Genomic DNA, 15927 nt, shown 5'->3' on the forward strand with positions numbered 1-15927 from the left:
CTGTACACAGTTGCTTTCACTACAGAAGCAGTTGAAGCTATGGGGCAGATGCTGACTATCACTATCGTAATACTAATCTCTCTGTTTAACCAGCATCAGAAAATAACAGTTTTTTATCATATCCTTATGGATCTGCCATCGAGGAGTGAGTGGATTTGAGATACGGGGACAGTAGACAATTGTTGCGTTGGCAAAAGAGCCAACACCGAGTTCCTAATGGAGGCCGAAATGCACGCGCTTTAGCTCACGCAGGCTGGCGTGAGGAGGGAAGAACTATACTGACGTGAGGTCTGTAACATGACAAGGGATTAGAATTCAGAAAGCGAACGTAATTAGTTTGATACTTAACTTTAATCCATTAATGATGAACGCCGCTCTTGACGGTACATGATTCACAATATTATCTGTTCAGATTATAGTAACTGAATATTGCGCCTTGCTAGGTCGTAGCAAATGACGTAGCTGAAGGCTATGCTAAACTGTCGTCTCTGCAAATGAGAGCGTATGTAGTCAGTGAACCATCACTAGCAAAGTCGGCTGTACAACTGGGGCGAGTGCTAGGGAGTCTCTCTAGACTAGACCTGCCGTGTGGCGGCGCTCGGTCTGCAATCACTGATAGTGGCGACACGCGGGTCCGACGTATACTAACGGACCGCGGCCGATTTAAAGGCTACCACCTAGCAAGTGTGGTGTCTGGTGGTGACACCACAATAATCACGGTCAATTTCATAAAAAATGTAAATCCCAGTTATCATCGTGGCTGTCGGGTAGCGCTGATTAGCATCGAGAGTACTGGGGCGAGTGCTAGGGAGTCTCTCTAGACAAGACCTGCCGTGTGGCGGCGCTCGGTCTGCAATCACTGATAGTGGCGACACGCGGGTCCGACGTATACTAACGGACCGCGGCCGATTTAAAGGCTACCACCTAGCAAGTGTGGTGTCTGGTGGTGACACCACAATAATCACGGTCAATTTCATAAAAAATGTAAATCCCAGTTATCATCGTGGCTGTCGGGTAGCGCTGATTAGCATCGAGAGTTACTAGAATATCCTTGGTAACCCTGCCACATTGGTTATTGCCAGCTGCCCCTAAACCACACGAATTTAACGTTATGGTGTTTTGGGCACTGTAAACATACCAAAGAAAAAACTAAATAAATAATCAAGTGTCTTATTCTCCCCACATTTACAAACAATTATCACCTCTTGAGCTTTGGTTACTCATAAATGTAAATACGTGTAACCATTACACCGATCTCTGCACCACGCTTAAATGGTAATCCTATTCCTAGTGTACGTAAACTGAACTTATTATCCGAAGGTGCCATCACTTGATGACATTTTCCATCTATGTCCGCCAAGAAATAAGTGAGTAGTGGAAGCATTCTTCAAAGTGATTTAGTGAGAGTTGAGAATGCCAGCTATTAGTTCCCGTTTCGTGGCTCTCGTCCATATTTTCCCTGTTATAGTATTTCGTGTCTACGACAGTATAAAATTGCCTTCATTCATCAGAACATGAATTTAATCTGTTATATGTTCATGCATTATTTTAATCTACTGAGCGTCTAGAGCGGCGAGCATCGTGAGTCATCTGTAAACGTGCATGTAAATGTCAATTGACTTTAGATATCACAACTAATCTCGTGACAGTTATAAAGCTTTCTCGTTGAAAATTTTCTAGTGCCTGTAGTGTATTATGTTAAATTATCCTATTATTACAGTGAAATGAATACTTCACAGAACAATAGCAATCATATTGATGTCCGCCTAAGATGGAAAGTAGTAATTTCAGTAAATCTGATACTGAAATACAAAACTTCATCTCACCTGATAGCGACTTACAAATTCATCGTGATAACATTGAAATCAAAATAAATACTGGTCAAGGAAATTTTCATATAACATACCTTTAGTGGCTCAATGACAAGAACACACTGAAATACATAAGTTACATTTATTGATTTCGTGCGTTTTATTGTTGGATATGGAAGTGATTTTGTGCTCTTTGAATGCATCAGAAATTGAAAAAATGCGGTGTAGTATTATTTTAGGTTGTGTAGTACCTCCAGGTACATGCGGAAAGAGCAAGCCATTAATGCTTATTTTCCCCTGGGTAGTACGTACTTTATGTAAGTGGCTGTACTTAACAAACACTGAATTCTGAATCGTGCCGCTCCGAAATAATCGGAAACAGTAATCGAGAGTAAAACTCTTTTCTTGAAGACATTACCGTAGCATACCAGCCTCAGTAGCCGCAGTCGCTTACGAACTCTGGTGTAGTGACGTTGGACTCGGAGGTAGCCGGTTCCAGTCCTGGCGATGGAACAAATTTTCACCACGAATATTTCCCTTGCAGGGGAAATAAATTGGCGCCGGAAAGTTCCTAATCACCATAGCTCGTGCCATCGTCCAGCATTAAATTACAAACCCCTCCGTAGTGTTTCATGAAGTGAGTGTATGAGGCGCTAGTTACGGGGATCCGTCCATCGAGTGCGTTACTTGAAGCCCTGAGGTCCTCTTGGTGCTATTCGAAAGGAGTCGGCTATATGTTAGCACTGAGTTTCAATCTCTACTTTACCTGATCATCATTACAGCCACTGCACGCGGCGGAGAAAAACCGATCAAGTGGCTGAACCTGCCCCTCAACGTATGCCAGTCAACAACACCATACTTCCTGTCAGCGTAACATTAGCATTTTCTACAACGATTTATAGCTTTGCTCTTATAAGTGATTTTAATATATACACGGATGTACCAGATGCTACTTCAGCACGACACGCATCTCAAGCGTTTCAGAGAAATTGAGGTTCAAAGTGCCAAAATTGTCATGTTAGTGGTTAGTTGTTACATTTTAGCCATTAACATGACAATCTGGCGTGAGGTTCCAACATATAATGAACACGTTTGTTAACAAAAATTTGGAAGACCTGAAGATGACAGAAAAGCCTATGGAAACTCGTTGAAAATAAAGAACTATTTACGCGATATTGGCTTTAGAAAGTTTTGTTACAAACTCGTCCAGTTTTGAGTTCCTACAATACCGTTGAGAAGTATTGTAGCTGCGAGAAGACTCAAGAAGATGAGCGAACTGTGTAGCTGTAGACGGTAGCTGTGAGAATGAACAGCAGTGCAGTGCCGTCGCATAAACTACCTTAGAGACAGACGTCTGTTCGATAATGAACTGCTTATGCAAAATTACAGTGCAAAAACGACACTGTGACAACAGCGTCCGATTACAGTCGCTGTCTGAGGGAAGAACTTCTTCTAGTACGCTGAAGATATGAGCACTAGTTGTAGGAGAACTCACATACCTCTCCGAGTTAATTGTTAAATTCTTCGATAACCCTTTGTGTACTCTGTACCGGTACTCTTGTCGAGGGCCAACCTCGCCACATATGGCCATAAGTAGGTTCCAAGGGAGATACACCGACTCGAAAGTGGAGATAAAACATCTTTGACAGTGCCCCCAGTGTGAGCACTACGCAGGTGGCCCGCCAGGATGTGGTAAGCCACTGATCAGTATAGAACGTTCTTCATGACTGCCGCTATCCTCATCACGCACAACACCTCCAGAGGTTATTACCTATGGACTTCCCTCTGCTTGCTTGTCTCTGGTTCGTCGCACATGGCACCGTGCTGCTGGGATTGCTGTCATGCATTAATGTTGACAGATGAGGCTATCTTTAGTAAGGGTGGCATCGTGAACTTTCACAGCACCCAACTGTGGACCAAGGAGAGTCCCCATAGCATGATGTCAGCGAACCATCTGCACCCGTTCAACCTCTATGTTAAGGCGTATCGTATCATGGGTGCAGTCATCCTCAGTCATCCTTCCACAACGTCTCACAGGCGAGGCATATCTGCACTGCCTGCGGGAAACTCTGTCTCCCTGGCTAGAAGATGTCGTTTTGGTGGTTTGAAGGGTAATTTGGCTACTACATTATGATGCTCCAGTTCACTATCCTCTAGAGTGTGGAACTAAAACACTAGTAGACACATACCAATCTCAGCTGTCTGGTGTGTTTTCATGTGTGCTTCCGTTGAAACCTACAAAGCCAAACATTTATCTCCCTCTTCAAGAGAGTACACATGCGTTGAAAGCATTTCTAGCCATGTGCCTGTCACATCTTTTGCGTTCAGGGATCATTTCTTGCAGCTAGTCCCCGTTCAGCAAAATCACTCTATATACAGGGTGTTTCAAAAATGACCGGTATATTTGAAACGGCAATAAAAACTAAACGAGCAGCGATAGAAATACACCGTTTGTTGCAATATCCTTGGGACAACAGTACATTATCAGGCGGACAAACTTTCGAAATTACAGTAGTTACAATTTTCAACAACAGATGGCGCTGCACGTGATGTGAAAGATATAGAAGACAACGCAGTCTGTGGGTGCGCCATTCTGTACGTCGTCTTTCTGCTGTAAGCGTGTGCTGTTCACAACGTGCAAGTGTGCTGTAGACAACATGGTTTATTCCTTAGAACAGAGGATTTTTCTGGTGTTGGAATTCCACCGCCTAGAACACAGTGTTGTTGCAACAAGACGAAGTTTTCAACGGAGGTTTAATGTAACCAAAGGACCGAAAAGCGATACAATAAAGGATCTGTTTGAAAAATTTCAACGGACTGGGAACGTGACGGATGAACGTGCTGGAAAGGTAGGGCGACCGCGTATGGCAACCACAGAGGGCAACGCGCAGCTAGTGCAGCAGGTGATCCAGCAGCGGCCTCGGGTTTCCGTTCGCCGTGTTGCAGCTGCGGTCCAAATGACGCCAACGTCCACGTATCGTCTCATGCGCCAGAGTTTACACCTCTATCCATACAAAATTCAAACGCGGCAACCCCTCAGTGCCGCTACCATTGCTGCACGAGAGACATTCGCTAACGATATAGTGCACAGGATTTATGACGGCGATATGCATGTGGGCAGCATTTGGTTTACTGACGAAGCGTATTTTTACCTGGACGGCTTCGTCAATAAAGAGAACTGGCGCATATGGGGAACCGAAAAGCCCCATGTTGCAGTCCCATCGTCCCTGCATCCTCAAAAAGTACTGGTCTGGGCCGCCATTTCTTCCAAAGGAATCATTGGCCCATTTTTCAGATCCGAAACGATTACTGCATCACGCTATCTGGACATTCTTCGTGAATTTGTGGCGGTACAAACTGCCTTAGACGACACTGCGAACACCTCGTGGTTTATGCAAGATGGTGCCCGGCCACATCGCACGGCCGACGTCTTTAATTTCCTGAATGAATATTTCGATGATCGTGTGATTGCTTTGGGCTATCCGAAACATACAGGAGGCGGCGTGGATTGGCCTCCCTATTCGCCAGACATGAACCCCTGTGACTTCTTTCTGTGGGGACACTTGAAAGACCAGGTGTACCGCCAGAATCCAGAAACAATTGAACAGCTGAAGCAGTACATCTCATCTGCATGTGAAGCCATTCCGCCAGACACGTTGTCAAAGGTTTCGGGTAATTTCATTCAGAGACTACGCCATATTATTGCTACGCATGGTGGATATGTGGAAAATATCGTACTATAGAGTTTCCCAGACCGCAGCGCCATCTGTTGTTGAAAATTGTAACTACTGTAATTTCGAAAGTTTGTGTGCCTGAAAATGTACTGTTGTCCCAAGCATATTGCAACAGACGGTGTATTTCTATCGCTGCTCGTTTAGTTTTTATTGCCGTTTCAAATATACCGGTCATTTTTGAAACTCCCTGTATATGAGGGTCGTTCAATAAGTTACGCAACACATTTTTTTCTGAAAGCAGGCTGGTCTTATTCGAAATTCCAATACAGCATATTATTCTCCATCCTCTTGTCTACTAAACCACATTTTTCAGCATAATCTCCGTCCAATGCGACCGCATTTCGCCACTTACCTGAGAGGGCCTGGATTCCCACATGGTATCACTCTACTAGCCGACGTCTGAGCCGACGATGAGCTGCATCGATAACCCTCCTCCCCCGCGCCCACACACACACACACACACCAATCATGTGCATACTGCTTCCCGCAGAGTGCATCGTTCATTGGGCCAGACAGAGAGAAGGTGGAAGGTGCGAGACCCGACCTGTAGGCTGGGTGAGGGAGAACAGTAAAAAGAAGTTCTGTGAGATCCTCTCAGGTGTGCAGACTTTTGTGAGGCCTTGCGTTGTCAATTTTATGGCGACAGATACGCTGAAGTTTCTTCAATTTACTGAGGGTAGCTCAATACACTTTCGAGTTCATCGTTCCACCATGAGTGAAGAAATCAAACAGGATAACCACTTCAAGGTCCCAGAAGACAGTCGCCATGACTTCACCGGCTGAGTTATACATTTTTCAACTTTTTCTTCGGAAGAGAGTAGTTGTAGGCCACCCCATGGCATGAACCCATGTTTCATTGCCTGTGACGATATTAGGCGAAAACCTGCCACGATCAGCCTCAAAATGTGCAAGCACTTCCGCACAGATGGTCTTTTGTTGCTCTTTCTGCTCTTCTATTAGAAGGCGAGGAACCTAGCGGTCACACATCATTGCGTACCCCAACTAGTGGACAAGTGTGTCAACACTGTCAACAGAGACGCCAAGCTGTGCAGCGAGGTGTTTGATTGTGTTCCATCAATCGCCTCGAATGAGAGTGTCCGCACATTCCATCATGGCAGGAGTCACAACTGTGCGCGGCCGGCCGTCACGGTGGAGATCGGACGGGTTTAGGCGACCTTGTTGCGATGATGACAGACGCTTCGCCCAACTACTCACCGTGCTTTTGTTCACTACCAGGTCTCCAAAGACTTCTGTAAGCACCTGTGAATATATGCGACTCTCTGTTTTCCCGCCAAAAGTGTTTCAGTGACAGCTACCTGCTTGGGTCGCACCTCCGTTACAGGCCCCATTTTGAAGGCCACGTATGGCGCCGCCGACTATCGGAAGTTCATGAAACTATCGGGTCTGAAGCGGGAAAACCACGATGTCCCACAATAAATTCCGCATTTTTTTCAACCAAAATTGGTTGAGAAAAAATTTGATGCATTACTTATTGAACGCCCCTCGCACATTGGTAAGAGAAATATGAGTGCAGTTGAATAATGAGCTATTCATCCAGTTGAAAACAGTAGGTATATTCATTAACATTAGTTTTATTTCTTCCTACTGAGACACGCGCGGCGACCATCTTTTACACTACTGAACATTAAAATTGCTACACCGACAGGAAGAAGATGCTGTGAAGGTTGGCGCCGGTGGCGACACCTACAACGTGCTGACATGAGGAAAGTTTCCAACCGATTTCTCATACACAAACAGCAGTTGATCGGCGTTGCCGGGTGAAACGTTGTTGTGATGCCTCGTGTAAGGAGGAGAAATGCGTACCATCACGTTTCCGACTCTGATAAAGGTAGGATTAGTAGCCTATTGCGATTGTGGTTTATCGTATCGCGACATTGCTGCTCTCGTTGGTCGAGATCCGATGACGGTTAGCAGAATATGGAATCGGTGGGTTCAGGCGGATAATACGGAATGCCGTGCTGGATCCCAACGGCCTCGTATCACTAGCAGTCGAAATGAGAGGCACCTTATCCGCATGGCTGTAATGGGTCGTGCAGCCACGTCTCGATCCCTGAGTCAACAGAAGGGGACGTTTGCAAGACAACAACCATCTGCACGAACAGTTCGACGGCGTTTGCAGCAGCATGGAGTATCAGCTCGGAGACCGTGGCTGCGGCTACCCTTGACGCTGCATCACAGACAGCAGCGCCTGCGATGGTGTACTCAACGACGAACCTGGGTGTACGAATGGCTAAACGTCATTTTTTTTATGAATACAGGTTCTGTTTACAGCATCATGATGGTCGCATCCGTATTTGCCGACATCGCGCTGAGCGCACATCGGAAGCGTGTATTCGTCATCGCCACGCTGGGGTATCACCCGCCGTGATGGTATGGGGTGCCATTAGTTATACGTCTCGGTCACCTCTTGTTCGTATTGACGGCTCTTCGAACAGTGGACGTTACATTTCAGATGTGTTACGACCCGTGGCTCTACCCTTCATTCGATCCCTGCGAAACCCTACATTTCAAGAGGATACTGCACGACCGCATGTTGCAGGTCCTGTACGGGCCTTTCTGGCTACAGAAAATGTTCGACTGCTGCCCTGGCCAGCACATTCTCCAGGTCTCTCACCAATTGAAAGCGTCTGGTCAATGGTGGCCGAGCAACTGGCTCGTCACAATACGCCATTCACTACTCTTGAGCCGGCCCCGGTGGCCGTGTGGTTCTAGGCGCTGGAGTTCGGAACCGCGGGACTGCTAGGGTCGCAGGTTCGAATCCTGGCTCGGGCATGGATGTGTGTGATGTCCTTAGGTTAGTTAGGTTTAAGTAGTTCTAAGTTCTAGGGGACTGATGACCTAAGATGTTAAGTCCCTTAGCGCTCAGAGCCATTTGAACTACTCTTGATGAACTGTGATATCGTGTAGAAGCTGCATGGGCAGCTGTACCTGTACATGCCATCCAAGCTCTGTTTGACTCAATGCCCAGGCGTATCAAGGCCGCTATTACGGTCACAGGTGGTTGTTCTGGGTACTGATTTCTCAGTATCTATGCACCCAAATTGCGTGAAAATGTAATCACAAGTCAGTTCTAATATTATGTATTTGTCCAATAAATACCCCTTTATCATCTGCATTTCTTCTTGGTGTAGCAATTTTAATGCCCAGTAGTGTAATCGCCGCTGTAATACTTTGTTGCGTGTAAGCTAGGTGAAAAGTGCAGGAACAGTAAATACGCGCTGTGGTTAGCGAGTACTCTAACTGGAAGTTGCAACTTGCCGCTGGTTACGCCGCCGCCGGCCCTTGACGCCCGGCAGGCTAGGCGAGGCGGGGCGCGGCGACCACGGAGGCCCCAAGGCCGTCGAGACCGGTGCCGGTTCCGTTAGAGGCCAGCCGGACAGCAATTGTGGCAGTCCGCTGTCCGCCGCCAAGGATGACGGCGTGCGGGCGCGGCTGCCGCAGGCGCTGGCGGAACGCGTTCAGTTGCGCTCTGCCAGCTACTTTCGCTACCGACCGAGCTGATTGAAGATGGCACTCTCAAAAACCTGCGGCGTGTCACGTAATTAATAACACAGGCACTGTACAAATGTCAACACAAACATAAAAGCCACTCTGTCTCTCGCAGCTTGCCCAACTAACGTTTTTACTTCTAAAATATCTTGGAGTGCGTACGGAACGATTTGAAGTGGAATGATCATATAAAATTAATTGTTGGTAAGGCAGGTACCAGGTTGAGATTCATTGGGAGAGTCCTTAGAAAATGTAGTCCATCAACAAGGGAGGTGGCTTACAAAATACTCGTTCGACCTATACTTGAGTATTTCTCATCACTGTGGGATCCGTACCAGGTCGGGTTGACAGAGGAGATAGAGAAGATCCAGAGAAGAGCGACGCGTTTCGTCACAGTGTTATTTGGTAAGTGTGATAGCGTTACGGAGACGTGTAGCAAACTCAAGTAGCAGACTCTGCAAGAGAGGCGCTCTGCATCGCGGTGTAGCTTGCTGTCCAGGTTTCGAGAGGGTGCGTTTCTGGATGAGGTATCGAATATATTGGTTCCCCCTATTTATAACTCCCGAATAGATCACGAATGTAAAATTAGAGAGATTCGAGAGCGCACGGAGACTTTCCGGCAATCGTTCTTCCCGCGAACGATACGCGATTGGAACAGGAAAGGGGGGTAATGACAGTGGCACGTTAAGTGCCCTCCACCACACACCGTTGGGTGGCTTGCAGAGCATAAATATAGATTTAGATGTAGATGTAGAAGTTTCATTTTCACTGCACGTGTTTCAAATACGCTGAGCTACCAAAGAAACTGGTATAGTCATGCGTATTCAAATACAGAAATATGAAAATAGGAGGAATATGGCACTGCCGGCAGGAACGCCTATATAAGACAAGTGTCTGACGCACTTGTTACATCAGTTATTGCTGCTACAACGGCATGTTATCAAGATTTAAGTTAGTTTGAACATGGTGTTATAGTCCGCGCACGAGAGATGGGACAAAGCATCTCCGTGGTAGCGATGAACTGGAGATTTTCCCGTACGACCATTTCACCAGAGTACCGTGAATATCGGGAATCCGGTAAGCAATCAAATCTCCGACATCGCTGAGGCCGGAAAAAGATCCTACAAGAATCAGACCAACGACGACTGAAGAGAATCGTTCAGCGTGACAGAAGAGCAAACCATCCGCAAATAGCTGCAGATTCAATTCGGACCATTAATAAGTGTCAGTCTGCGAAACATTCAACGAAACATCATCGATATGGGCTTTCGGAGCCGAAGGACCGCTCGCGTACTCTTGATAACTGCACGACACAAAGCTTTAGGCCTCGCCTAGGCCCGTAAACACCTGCTGGACTGTTGCTGATCGGAAACATGTTGCCTGGTCGGACGAATTTCGTGTCACATTGTATCGATCGGATGGACGAGTACGGGTGTACAGACAACCTCATGAATCCATGGACCCTGCTTGTCAACAGGAGACTGTTCAAGCTCATGGACACTCTGTAATGGTGTGGGGCGTGTGCAGTCGGAGTGATTAGGACCCCTGATATGTCTATATACGACTCTGACAGGTGACACGTACGTATCCTGTCTGATCACCTCCATCAATTCATGTCCATTGTGCATTCCGTCGGACTTGGGTGATTCCTTCAGGACAACACGACACCCCACACGTCCAGGAATACCCTTCTGAGTTTAAACACTTCCGCTGGCTTCCGAACTCCCCAGACATGAACATTATTGAACTTCTCTGGGATGCTTTGCAATGAGCTGCCACGTCGTCCTGCGGCACTTATGCGTAGTCGCGGGGGTCCTACACGATATTAGGGAGGCGTACCAGTTTCTTTGGCTCTTCAGTGTAATAACAAACCGAAATTATGCTGTCATAGTCTTATCATTAAAAGGTATAACCTTAATGGTTTAACACAATAACAACAGTAGTATAGTTAGAAACTATGTACTCAGGCTGTTAAAAAGAAGTGTCGAATATTTTGCGGGATGGTAGCACCCACCAAAACAACAAGACAGAACGCTAGCGAACACAGGCTCTAAAATGCATACGTTAAGAGATGTGTTCACTTGTTGAACCGAAGATACGCGTCTTACAGTTTCGAAGGTAACTGCTCAAATCTCTTAAGGTATGCATTTTAGAGCCCATGTGTACTAGACATTTTTTTCTTGTTCGGAAGGGTTTACCACCTATCAAAACATTCGACACTTCTTTTGTAAACACCAAGTATATGTCGTAAGGCTGCATAGCTTACGGCGCTCAAATTCCCAGGATGCATTCATCCAGTATTTGATAATGATAACACATAGCGACTTCCAAAAAACTTTACATATAAATTCCACATTTTTCAAAACGTATTCTTGCTGGCACTCTCCTCAAAATAATGAAAGGAAAAATGTTTATCGCTTACTACATTTCCAGTACTAAAACTTCAGCCTCAAGTATGACGCTTTAGTTTATTACTTCTTTAGTACCAACTCTATTCGCAACACATTTTCCAGGTAGTGTCCACACATGCCGCTGAATGGACCTACAAAATTATATCACAGTTTGACACATTAGCGCAGGAGATATGGCGTCATAATCACAAAGGTGCCTGAAAAACTAGCTTTTCTTTTAACAGAGTGCAAACTAGTCAGATTATACTCATCCTGTCTTTGATAATATGAGCAGATAGCTGCTTCCAACAAGCTTTTAACATAATTTGAAACCTTTTCAATATGACCTTGGTTACAGCCCCACAAAATAATAAAAGGAAAACACTTGGTTTTGACTGTTTCGTTAGACCATGGGTAAATAATCTGAACAAGGAAAACAGATGGTTTTGACTCTTTCGTTAGTCCATGGGTAAAAAATTCAAGGCTGTAACATATGTAAATGTAACATTTTGAGCATACAGAGGAAATGAAGTCCGCTACCCTGCAACTACACAATAGATGATAAATTACTGGAAACATCATCCATAGTAAAGTATCTATCCAGAGCGGCCTTAAGTGGAATCACCACATAAAACAAATAATAGGAAAAGCAGATGCCAGACAGATTCATAGGTACAATCTCAAGGAAATTTAATAATTCATCCACTAAAAAAGTGGTTTACAGGCAGGCTGTTGTACCGATTCTTGAACCTTGTCCATCAGCCTGAGACTCTTAGCAGGTAGGACTGACAGAAGAGATTTCAACAAAGATTGTCGCGTTTCTGACGGATTTTGATGAAACTTCTCATATCGTAACGGTACAGTTCCTTCTACAGATGTCAGTCTTGTAGGAAACCAGGACGTTCTGAGGCAGCACAAATTTCCCCTGCGGTGCATGCAACCCATTCACCATTCCTATACTGCGGGAAATCTATACCTTCAACTGCCTGCACGTCGTGACATTACATTTTTATCTACGTCTAGCTATGTCCTCGTGAAGGCCGTTTACGTGAATAAACAATACTCATTTCTGAAACGTGTTACTGTACGAAAAGCAAGTGAAAGTAGAGCTTATCAGGGTAGAAGGCATCTCTTTTCTTAGAAACACAAGTTTTTACCAATGTGTGTTCCAGAGCAAGTGCACATTTCATACTTGAAACTATGAAAATTAGCTCCAACAGCAACAGTAATGAAATTAGGAATAAACGTGATTTAAAGTGATTGTTGGAAACAAGCACAAGTAAACTGATATCGGCTTCAATTGTACAGTAAGAGATCTGAGAAATTCTTCGTAAGTACTTTCGGTTTTTCGTCACTGTTATTTCCTTTACGATCATTTTCCCACTGTGCAAAATAGTTGATACAGCCATGGTTATTACGGTTCTCATAAGTACCCATTTGCGTATTGCTACACGTTGTTGACTTCTTTTTCAGATCTGGGGAAATAACTTTCTATAGATACATACATTCAAAGGAACTTGAGGACATTAATTTCGTTATTTAACCCGATACATAATGTATTTACAGCTGTAAGGAAGTGAGATATGAGCGAGAGTAATTGAAATAGAGAGCACCAGAGGAAGGCGCGATGGGATATAAGGCTACGTTGTAAGGGTTAACTGTTATTGTTTTAGTATATATGCCATTAACTCTCTTTCAAAGGTGGAGATGTCATTTAGTTCTTTGACGAAGTGAGGCAGATCGTTCCAGAATAGGGTTCTCGCTACGATGAATGAGTTACAAGTTGTTGAGTGATAGAAAGAGCAGAGAAAGGTTTTCCACTCAATGGCATGGTGATACAGCAACCAGTAGGTAGAATGAGGAGAAAAAACAGTCATAGTTACGATGCTGAAATTACTATATGTTTATTCATCAGTGACACGTGTTTCACCCACTTCAACGCGTCTTTAGATTGGCCGATAAATGTTGATAAGCAAGTTATGGATACTGAGGATACAACATCCGCAAAAATAAATTTCTCTTGTCAAGTGCTAAGAAAATAGTCGAGATAAATATATGCTCCCCTCATGTGTTAGAAGCATAACGTCTGATAACCTTGCCGGGACTTGTAGCGTGGTCTAGTGAGTACAAGGCAGGAACAGGCCTGTACAATCTGTCAAATGGTAAACATGCTGCAAGCGACGTTCTACATCCTGCGACAACATACGCAGCGGCCATTCTGAAGATGCCTTCACTTAGGCGAAACGGAAGTCATTGATGAATAAAGAAACAGTAATTTCAACATCATAACCAAGACTGTTTTGTTCTCCTCATGGTACAGAAAGGATTTCGCTCCAAAGGAAAAAAGTGTTAATGCTGTGTTGAGAACATCGCTGTAACCAACAACTGAAAGTACATGTGTTTCCACAAGTTTCTTTTTAAAATCAAAGGGAATGATCATTTTTTTATGTTTTTGTGGAGGATTAAGATATGTTAATGCCTGCTTGGAAACCGTAGCCTTGTGCTCAGCTCAATTTAGGTTTTCGTCTGTTATTACTCCTAGACGCTTTGTAGAGGCAGATAAACTTAATTCTGTTCCATTTAGGGTCAAAAACGATAAGAATACCCGAAACTGATCGTGACCAGGCCAAATATCTCATGAAATAAGCGTCAAACGAAAAAACTACAAAGAACGAAACTTGTCTAACTTGAAGGGGAAAACCAGATGGCGCTATGGTTGGCCCGCTAGATGGGGCTGCCATAGGTCAAATGGACATCAACTGCGTTTTTTTTAAGTAGGAACCCTCATTTTTATTACATATTCGTGTAGTACGTAAAGAAATATGAATGTTTTAGTTGGCCCACTTTTTTCGCTTTGTGACAGATGGTGCTGTAATAGTCACAAACATATGCCTCACAATTTTAGACGAACAGTTAGTGACAGTTAGGTTTTTCAGATTAAAACACGGAGCGTAGGTACGTTTGAACATTTTATTTCGGTTGTTCCAATGTGATACATGTACCTTTGCGAACTTATCATTTCTGAGAACGCATGCTGTTACAGCGTGAGTACCTGTAAGTACCACATTAATGCAATAAATGCTCAAAATGATATCCGTCAACCTCAATGCATTTGGCAATACGTGTAACGACATTCCTCTCAACAGCGAGTAGTTCGCCTTCTGTAATGTTCGCACATGCATTGACAATGCGCTGACGCATGTTGTCAGGCGTTGTCGGTGGACCACGATAGCAAATATCCTTCAATTTTCCCCACAGAAAGAAATCCGGGGACGTCAGATCCGGTGAACGTGCGGGCCATGATATGGTGATTCGACGACCAATCCACCTGTCATGAAATATGCTATTCAATACCGCCTCAACCGCACGCGAGCTATGTGCCGGACATCCATCATGTTGGAAGTACATCGCCATTCTGTCATGCAGTGAGACATCTTGTAGTAACATCGGTAGAATATGACTTAGGAAATCAGCATACATTGCACTATTTAGATTGCCATCGATAAAACGGGGGCCAACTATCCTTCCTACCACAATTCCGCACCATACATTAACCCGCCAAGATCGCTGATGTTCCACTTGTCGCAGCCATCGTGGATTTTGCGTTGCCCAATAGTGCACATTATGCCGGTTTACTTTACCGCTGTTGGTGAATGACGCTTCGTCGCTAAATAGAACGCATGCAAAAAATCTGTCATCGTCCCGTAATTTCTCTTGTGCCCAGTGACAGAACTGTACACGACGTTCAGAGTCGTCGCCATGCAATTCCTGGTGCATAGAAATATGGTACGAGTGCAGTCGATGTTGATGTAGCATTATCAACACCGACGTTTTTGAGATTGCCGATTCTTGCGCAATTTGTATGCTATTGATGTGCGGATAGCCGCGACAGCAGCTAAAACACCTACTTGGGCATCATCATTTGTTGCAGGTGGTGGTTGATGTTTCACATGTGGCTGAACACTTCCTGTGTCTTTAAATAACGTAACTATCCGGTGAACGGTCCGGACACTTGGATGATGAGGATACTGAGCAGCACACATAGCACACGCCCGTTGGGCATTTTGATCACAATAGCCATACATCAACACGATATCGACCTTTTCCGCAATTGGTAAACGGTCCATTTTAACACGGGTAATGTATCACGAAACAAATACCGCCCGCACTGGTGGAATGTTACGTGATACCACGTACTTATACGTTTTTGACTATTACAGCGCCATCTATCACAAAGCGAAGAAAGTGGTCCAACTAAAACATTCATATGTAATAAAAATGGGGGTTCCCACTTTAAAAAACGCAGTTGATATCCGTTTGACCTATGGCAGCGCCATGTTGCGGACCAACGATAGCGCCATCTGGTTTCCCCCTTCAAGCTAGACGAGTTTCGTTCTTTGTAGTTTTTTCGTATGATGCTTATTTCGGGAGATATTTGACCCGGTCACTATCAATGGACCACCCTGTATAGTGACCACCCAG

The 15927-nt window shown here is 44.7% G+C and overlaps 1 protein-coding gene across 1 annotated transcript in view; it reads left to right on the forward strand.

Moving 5' to 3' along the window:
- Window positions 1-15927, forward strand: part of LOC126237306 (WAS/WASL-interacting protein family member 3) — a 48110-nt gene that overhangs the window by 20648 nt on the left and 11535 nt on the right. The gene's annotated exons all lie outside the window — the stretch shown is intronic.

Source organism: Schistocerca nitens, chromosome 2 (genome assembly GCF_023898315.1).
Source record: "Schistocerca nitens isolate TAMUIC-IGC-003100 chromosome 2, iqSchNite1.1, whole genome shotgun sequence".
Taxonomy (NCBI): Eukaryota; Metazoa; Arthropoda; class Insecta; order Orthoptera; family Acrididae; genus Schistocerca; species Schistocerca nitens.